The sequence below is a fragment of the Chrysochloris asiatica genome, unplaced genomic scaffold (assembly GCF_000296735.1).
Source record: "Chrysochloris asiatica unplaced genomic scaffold, ChrAsi1.0 scaffold00188, whole genome shotgun sequence".
In the NCBI taxonomy this organism is placed as follows: domain Eukaryota; kingdom Metazoa; phylum Chordata; class Mammalia; order Afrosoricida; family Chrysochloridae; genus Chrysochloris; species Chrysochloris asiatica.
In genome coordinates this window covers 3,767,944-3,777,118 of record NW_006408706.1, presented here as the reverse complement: position 1 = coordinate 3,777,118, position 9,175 = coordinate 3,767,944, and the positions used below count along the sequence as shown (strand labels likewise).

Sequence of the window (9,175 nt, the reverse complement as noted above, 5' to 3'; positions counted from 1 at the left end):
GGTTCAAACCCACCAGCTGCTCCTTGGAAAACCCTATGTTGTTGTTAGGTGTCACTGAGTCAGTACTGACTCATAGCCACCCTTAGCACAGCAGATCAAAACACTATATGGTCCTGTGGCAATCTCACAGTTGTTGCTACGTTTCAGCCTATTGATGCTGCCACTGTTCCAATCCATTTTGCTGGGGGTCTTCCTCTTTACCTTCCACCGTCAGTTTAACCAAACATGATGTCTTTCTCTAGGGATTGGTCCTTCCTAACAATATTTCAAATGTGTGAGAGAGAAGTCTGGCCATCTTGGGTTCTAAAGAACATTCTAGTTGTACTTCTTCCAACACAGATTAGTTTGTTCTTTTCGCAGTCCATACACTTTCAATACTCACCTCCAATACCACAACTCAAATGCATTAATTCCTCCATGTTCTTCCTTACTCACTGTCCAACTTCCAAATGCAAATGTGAGGTTACTGAAAATGCCATGGCTGTGGTCAGACACACCTTAGTCCTCAAACTGACGTCTTTGCTCTTCAACACTTTAAAGAGATCTTGTGCAGCAAGATCATTTGATCTTGTAATACATCATTTGATTTCTTGACTGCTGCTTCCAGGAGTGTTGATGGCTGATCCAAGTTATATGACGTCTTTGACAACTTCAATCTTTTCTCCATTTATATGGATGTTGTTTATTGATCCAGTGGTGAGGATTTTTTGTCTTCTTTATATTGAGGTGCAACCCATACTGAAGGCTGTTGACTTTGATTTTCATCGGTAAGTAATTTTAAGTCCTCTTCACTTTCAGCAAGCAAAGTTGTATCATTGTTAATGAGTCATCCTCCAATCCTAAAGCCGCGTTTTTCTTCATATAACCCAGTGTCTTAGATAATTTGCTCAGAATACAGACTGAATAAGGATGGTAAAAGAATACAACCATAGTGCACACGTTTCCTAATTTTAAATCATTCAATTTTCCTTTTTTTCTGTTTGAACAATTGCTTAATGATCTATGTACAGGATCCTCATGAGCACAATTTAGTGTTCCAGAATACTCATACTCTACAATGTTGTCTATAGCTTGTCATGATCCATGCAATCAAATGTTTTTCAGTAGTCAATAAAGCACAGGTAGATATCTCTCAGGGATTCTCTGCTTTAGCCAAGATCCATCTGACATCAGAAATGATATCCCTCATCCCATGTTCTCATTTGAATCTGGCTTGAACCTCTGGCAGTTCTCTGTCAATGTACATTGCAACCCACCAGCTGTTCCTTGTAAACATTATACAGGGTCGCTATAAGTCAGAATTCATCTGATGGCACTTAACAATGACAAATATATATACATATGTATATGTATGTATGTGTTGTTGAACTGCTGATCTCATGGGTTGAAGTCCAATGCTGATCCTACAGCACCACACCAGGAGTCCACATACCTTTAAACACCCCCATTTTAATAGCCAATGTCTATATTACCTGTCCCTGTTAAACCAATACACTAAGGAGACAACCATGTTCCTTGATATGAAGAATCATCCATTCTGATTGGAGTTTTGAGCAACTGCACTAAAAATACAGAATGCTTTATGAATATATACATATGAATGTATAGATGGACTCCTGGTGTGGAACTATAGGATCAGCACTGGATTGTTAACCACAAGGCCAATGGTTCAAACCCACTAGCTGCTCCTTAGAAACCCAAAACAGTGTAGTTATGGGTTGGAACTGATTTGATGGCACTTAACAACAACATCAATTATCAACAAGTGCCTTACCCAGGCCAAATTGCCCTTTTCTTATTCACCTACCTATGATTATGAGTCACTTTCTCAGAACCAGCGTAAAGTCTGTCAGTATTTTAGTTATATTAAATGTTCAAAGACTATGTGAGGTTCCCCTACATATTGCCCTTTTATGGATTATGAATACCCATAGAAATTCTTAGATCACCATCATAAGAGTGTGATTTCAAATTGGGGTAAATTCAGGGCAAAGCCGCATCAAAGGAACCATTTGATTTCCTGATAAAAATGACTAAAATTGAGGTTAATCTCAAAGGGACCAGTTTCAAGGTATGTAATATTTTGGGTAGTATGGGTTTTGGTTACAATAATTAGACAGGCATTTCATATAATCAAATTAAAATGATTACTGATCTACCCTGAAGTGAAAGCCCTATCGTATTCTCTGTATCTTATTTTTTAGTCTGTTTTTCTAAATAAGATGAATTCTTCAAAACAGCACAATATTCAGGGCAAAATGTTCTCACTAGTTTCTCTGGACATTGTTCAATTCAAAAATGGCTTTTAGGAAACCGTTTTATTCCAAGACTAGAGGTTTAAAAAAACACCTAAGGGTAATGGTTTGCTTTGGTTACTAAACTTCCGTGAAAACCAGAGGTAGAACAGAAATATTAACAACAGTATTAGGCCAATTGCCTGAAATGACCCATGAAACTAAGACCTAAAAGGTCTGTACCAGGAAAAAACAGTATCATGTGACATTTGTTTATACATAAACAGCATCTGTATCAACTACATTCTATAAAACCTCATTAATAAACATGAACATAGATACTTTAGAATAAGCTCTGGACTGCTAACTACAAGGTTAATGGTTCAAACCTACCAGTCACTCCCTAGAAACCCTATACAGGGTCGCTATGAGTCAGGACAAACTCAATGACACTTAACAACAACAAACTGCATCTATTAAGACACAAAACTATGACTTTGGAACTTTAGCAGGAAATCTTACTGACATTGTACTTCATAAAATCATAGCTTGAATTTCAGATACTTGTCTAGTCATGGCATGTACAATCTTACTACATTTACTAATGAAAACTTTTAATCTGAGAGTCATAATATCAAAATCCATTAGTTGGACAACTAAGGTGAAAGGAGGAAAATGGTTTTTTACATCCAGAGAATATAACCTTAAAACACCCACAGTATTTCCACGCAAAACCCCACAGTAATGCTTTAAAATGAAAGATCTAATGGGAATTATTGAAAGAATGAATGCAAAGCCAAATAAAGGCAATTCAATATCAGAAGGAATGTTTACCAATTTACTTGGTAAACAGTTTGTTGTTGTTGTTGTTGTTTTTTATCATGATTGTGGCTGCTGCTAAGTGCCACAGAGTCAGTTCTGACTCAATAGTACTCTGTAAAGCGTTTCCAAGGAATTACTGCTGGATTTGAACAGTCGACCTTGTGGTTAGCTGTTCAGTGGTGAATCCTACAGCGACACACCAGAACACCAGGACTATCATGGTTAAGGGAGGGAAAAAACAAGGCTTCAGTTTTGTTTACTTTCTATGCTTGTTCTCAGCCTTTAGTATTAATCTCATGTTCAAAATGACTCCTCCAATTAAACATATTTTGTAATATCTAAGTTATTTGGAAAGATTCTGATTCCAAGACTGTTATAAACAAAAGTCTCCATCAAAATGAATTAACTTCATTTATTCCTTATAATATCGAGACAATTTAATTCATAAGCACCCACTTGTCATTAAAGCAAATTAGTGAGTTCCTAGACAAGATATTATTGTCTAATTTAATAATACTATTCAGAAGTAACAACTCTATTTTCAAAACTTTTTTTCATGAATGATTTGTTTCTTTTTAAGGCCCTGTTCTGCTAATCAACGTAAACAATTTTTGCAACAGAGCACGTTTCAAGACAATCACAGAAGCAGTTTATTTGCAGCTGAGGTTTAGAGCAACCTCATGGAGGGAGACAAGGGAAAACCCAGATGGAATGCTCTGTCAGGATTAAAATAGAAGTCCTCAAGACCGATTCTCATTCATTTTCCTACATAACCTACCAGAGGTTTTGCCTATGTGAACGCCATCTTACATTACAATTATACACTCATTGGACCTCTGAATTTAGTTTAATTGTCTTATTTATTTATTGTATTTTCTCCTACAAATTTCTATGTAATGACTATCAACACCAGGATAGCTTTCTTAAAACAGCACAACACAAAACAAGTCAACATATATACATATACAAGTAGCTGCATAACTTCAGATGTCCTAGTGTGACTCAATAGAATAAACATAGGATTGCTAATCACAAGATTTGCAGTTCCAATCCACTAATTGCATCTTAGAAACCCTATACAGGGTCATTAGAAGTTGAAACCAACGCAACAGAATTTAAGGACAACAACATAGCTTCAAGTTGTTTCAGTTAGACCCACCTTTCTGAAAACTACCAGATAACTCCCTTGGATCCAGTCAGAGAACACTTGCCTCAAAGGTGGCCACTGATTTTCTAAAGAATTCTTGGCAATTTCTGCGAATGTCTACTGCACAAGTAGTGAGTGGTCCAGGCTGATGTAGAGATGTCATTTGTCATCTTACCAAACAACACATGCTTCAAAGTTCCTGCAAAACAGGCCAGGAACTGCCCATTGGACCTACAAAATTCACAAAACTTGTAAATTTCTTGCATTGTCTGCGATTCCTCTCAACATGCTCATAAAAGGTGTCAGAGAGCAACATCTGTCAACAGTGAAGCAGTGAACTGTCAAAAGACTGACATTCCTCATAGCACCCCTAACCAATGTCACACAAGCCTAGGTATCAGATCCAGAAACCCAGACCAACATTCTGTAGTAGAGTAGATCAATGTGTTTGCAAACAGGCAAACAGCACAGAAAAAAATTTCCTTAACAATTTAACATAACAAACACATTTTTAGAGGAAAGAAGACACACAAATGGTAACTGATTTTCTCAAAGTGATGGCTAGAATTCTAAATCAATTCTAGTATACTTTGTTTAAAGCATACACACCCTAAACCAGCATCCCTGAGGGGGAGGGGAGAAATCTAGGCTCATTTATCAAGGATGTTAAGCATTACATTTAAACGTCATTATTCTAGGGTCAAATACAATTCCTAATAGGGAGTTAACTTTCTGAGATTCCAATCTACTTTGCAGAGAATTTCAAAAATGGCCATATTCACTTTTCCAAACTGTTCTTTGTGAGACTCTACTTTGCAGATAGGTACAAACAAGTGGTAGAACCAGTGCTTTTCTATATAGCCAGCTCCCAAGATGGCCAAACTTTGTCTCTCATATTGTCAGGAGGGAACAGTCGCTGGAGAAGGAAATCATGTTTGGTAAGGTGGAGGGTCAGAGAAAAAGAGGAAGACCCCCAGCAAGATGGATTGGCCAAGTGGCAGCATCGATGGACTCAAGCGTGGCAACAGTAATGAGGTTGGCTCAGGATTGGGCAGTGTTTCATTCTGCTGTGCATAAGGTCGCTATGAGTCAGTACCAACTCAATAGCATGTAACAGTAACATATTGTCCCCACATATTGACATTTCACAATTTTTAAAAGTTCAAGTTTTTTCAAAGTTGAGGATTCTTGGGCTTATTAAAATGTTCATGGGACAGCACCATGGGGTTTGTACAGTGTGTCAATCAAATTAGGTGTTCTATTGTGGCACTGATATGGCACTGTGGATAATGCGCCAGACTGCAAAGTCATTTGAACTTCAAGGTCAGTGGTTCAAGCTCACCAGCTGTTCTTCAGAAACCCTAAACAGGGTTGCTATGGGTCGGCACCGACTCAACAGCACTTCACAACAAGTGTGGCACTGTGGACAGGAAGCCTAGGAGGCCTCTTGGCAACAGTTACTGGGAAAGTAGTCTTTGTCTCAAGGACAGAGGCATTCTTTGGTTCTCTACTACATCCCCAGCACCTGGCTCAGTACCTGGGACATAAGCAGTGGGCACTCAGTACATATTCACTAAGGGGATTCTCAGCAATGGATGTTTCTAAGAAAGGCAGCCCCCCCCATTGTTGTTTCTGTTGTTAAGTGCTGTACAGTCAGTTCTGACTAATAGCAGCCATGTATAGGGTTTCTGAGGAGCTCTGGTAGCGTAGTGGTTACGAATCGGGCTGTGAACCGGAAGGTCAGCAGTTCGAAACTACCAGCTGCTCCGCGGGAGAAAGATGAGGAGATCTGCTCCCGTAAAGACGTACAGCCTCGGAAACCCTATTCAGGGTCGCTATGGGTCGAAACCGACCCGACGGCACTTAACAACAACAACAACATAGGGTTTCTAAAGCTTTAAATCTTTGTGGGAGCAGAAGGTCTTTTTTTTCTCCTGCGGAGCAGCTGGTGGGCTCGAAATGCTGATTTTGTGACCACTGCACTACCTGGAAAAACTCCCATGAGTAGCTATGATGGGCCCAGCTGAGGGTTTCATGTTACCCAAACCCCCACATCTGCTACTTTATCTATCCAAGGCTTCCTGAGACAAGGAGTCTGGGGACTCTTTGAATGTAAAAGCATTAATCACAAGACCTTGCCCATTTTACAGTTTGTTTACTATAATCAGACCACCCATAATAGTTCTGTATTTAATTCCTTATAGGAATCCTGGTGTATTAATGCACTCAACTGCAAAGTCAGTTTGAACTGCAGGCTTGGTGGTTCAGGCTCACCAGATGCTCCTTGTAAACCCTATACCAGGTTACTCTGGATTGGAAATGGCTTGAGGGCACTTTACAACAACAATCCCTTGTAAGATATTTAACAAGCTAACTGGTTTTACCCACCTTGAAGAAAGACAATCAACCCCTGGGAGAGGCTGGAACTGGAGTTCTGAAGAGCTTTGCATGTTTGACATCCCAGAATAAGTTTTGTCTGCCCAAAACCTCGAGGCAGGACACCAAAAGGGAAAAACACACTCAGCATTTCTCAAACTGAAAAAAAACAGAAGAAAAAATTCAAGACTCAATTTGAAATATTGAGGGCAAAAAGGACTCCTGGTGTGGCACTGTAGGATCAACACTACACTGCAAACTATAAGGTCAACAGGGCAAACCCACCAGCTGTTCCTTGGAAACTCTTTTCAGGGTATCTATGAGTCAGAACCAACTCGATGGCACTATACAACAACAACAATGGGCAACATATCAAACGATGCAGGAAACATTCAGAGAAGACAGAAGAAATACAGAGTCACTATTCCAAAAAGAAATGGTAGGTGTACAACTATTTCAACAAGTAACATATAATCAAAAGTCAATGGTACTGAAGGAAGAAGTCTGAGTTGCACTGATCGCATTGGCAAAGACCAAGACTCCAAGAGTTGATGGAATACAAATTGAAATCTTTCAACAAACTGATACAGCACTGGAGGCACTCACTCATTTATACCAAGAAATATGGAAGACTGTTAATGGCCAACTGATTGGAAGACATCCTTATTTGTGCCCATTCCAAAGAGAGGTGACCCAATGCAATGTGGAAATCATCGAATAATATCATTATCACATGCAAGTAAAATTGTGTTTAAGATAAGTTTTCAACTGGCTGCAATGGTACATTGACAGAGAACTGTCAGAAGTTCAAGCTGGATTCCAACAAGGATATGGAATAAAGGATATTATTGCTGACATCAGATGGATCTTGATTGAAAGCAGAGACTACCAGAAAAATATTTACCTGTGATTTACTGACTAAGCAAAGGCTTTTCATTATGGGAATAATAAGCTATGGATAACATCGTAAAGAAAGGGTATTCCAGAACACTGAATTGTGTTCATGAGGAACATAGACCAAGAGGCAGTCATTTGAACAAAACAAGGGGACATTAAATGGTTTAAAATTTGGAAAGCGGGGCTGTGCATTCCTTTGCTTGCTTAATCAAGCTTGCCTCCACCTGACCTCTTGTTCTTGGGACTTGAGCCAACCTGATTTGCCAGCTTACACTTCCAACTTCATACATAGAGATGTGAAGCCAGAAAACATCCTCATCACAAAACACTGTGATTAAGCTTTGTGACTTTGGCTTTGCTTGGCTTTTGACTGGACCAAGTGACCAGGACACAGATTATGTAGTCACTAGGTGGTACCGCTCCCCTGAGTTATTAGTGAGAGACACACACTATGGCCCTCCAGTAGATATTTGAGCAATTGGCTGTGTGAGTTGCTATCAGGCGTGTCTCTGTGGACAGGAAAATCCAATGTGGAACAGCTCTATCTGATTAGGAAAACTTTAGGGGATCTCATTCCTAGACACCAGCAAGTATTTAGCACAAATCAGTACTTCAGTGGTGTGAAAATTTCAGACCCTGAAGACCTGGAGCCTCTTGAGTTAAAGCTACCAAACATCTGTTATCTTGTCCTGGGGCTCTTTAAGGGCTGCCTTTGCATGGACCCTTCTGAGAGACTGACCTATGAAAAACTGTTGCAGCACCCATATTTTGACAACATCAGAGAACTAGGGGGTTTGGCAAAAGGACATGAAAAACTAACCAGGAAGACCCTTAGACCAAGCCGGAAGCACTTGCCTAAAGGGAAAATGATAGGTTGCTTTACAGAAGCATCCAAGGAAATAAACCTCTAAAAGGAAAAACGGAAGTCAAATTGAAACATTTTTGTCCTCTCTTGGGTCCTGAACTCTGTGAAGAAGAAGTAATTCTGTTGATTATTTCTTTTGTGATGTGTTATCATTAATTAAGTAAAATGCATGCCACTTTTTTGAGTCTTAAAAAAAAACACCTGGAAAGGTGTGTGCCAGGGTTGTACTCTTTTGCCATATTTATTCAATCTCTATGTTGAGCAAAGAATCTGAGAAACTAGATTTATGAAGAAGAACATAGCATCAGGATTGGAAGAAGACTCATTAACAACCTGTGATATGCAGATGATACAACTTTGCTGAAAGTGAAGAGCACTTAAAATATTTACTGATGAAGAGAAAAGACCAGAGTCTTCAATATGGATTGCACCTCAATGTATAGAAAACAAAAATCCTAACCACTGGACCAATGAGTAACATCATGTTAAATGGTGAAAAGATGGAAGTTATCAAAGACAACTTTGACCCACCATTAACACTTATGGAAGTAGCAGTAAAAATTATGATATATTGCGTTATGCAAGTCTGCTGCAACACCAATCAACCTAGTACACTGAGTAGACAAGCATGTTCCTTGATACGAAGAATCTTCATTCCAGTTGGAATTTTTATCAACAGTATCCATAAGCAAAATCCGGTACATCAAATTTTAACAATTTGCACTTGCTCACAATATCAAGCATCCTTATCTTCATCTGGTCTGGTTCTGGTCAACTCAGTCCTAGCCATCCAAGATAAGTCAAGTGGTTACTAGCTGCAAGTTTGTGATTTCA

General features: G+C 39.1%; 1 pseudogene; it reads left to right on the top strand.

The window, feature by feature from the left end:
* The first annotated feature begins 2,029 nt into the window (after window positions 1-2,029).
* LOC102834502 lies at window positions 2,030-8,387 on the top strand (annotated as a pseudogene).
* The last annotated feature ends 788 nt before the right edge of the window (window positions 8,388-9,175 follow it).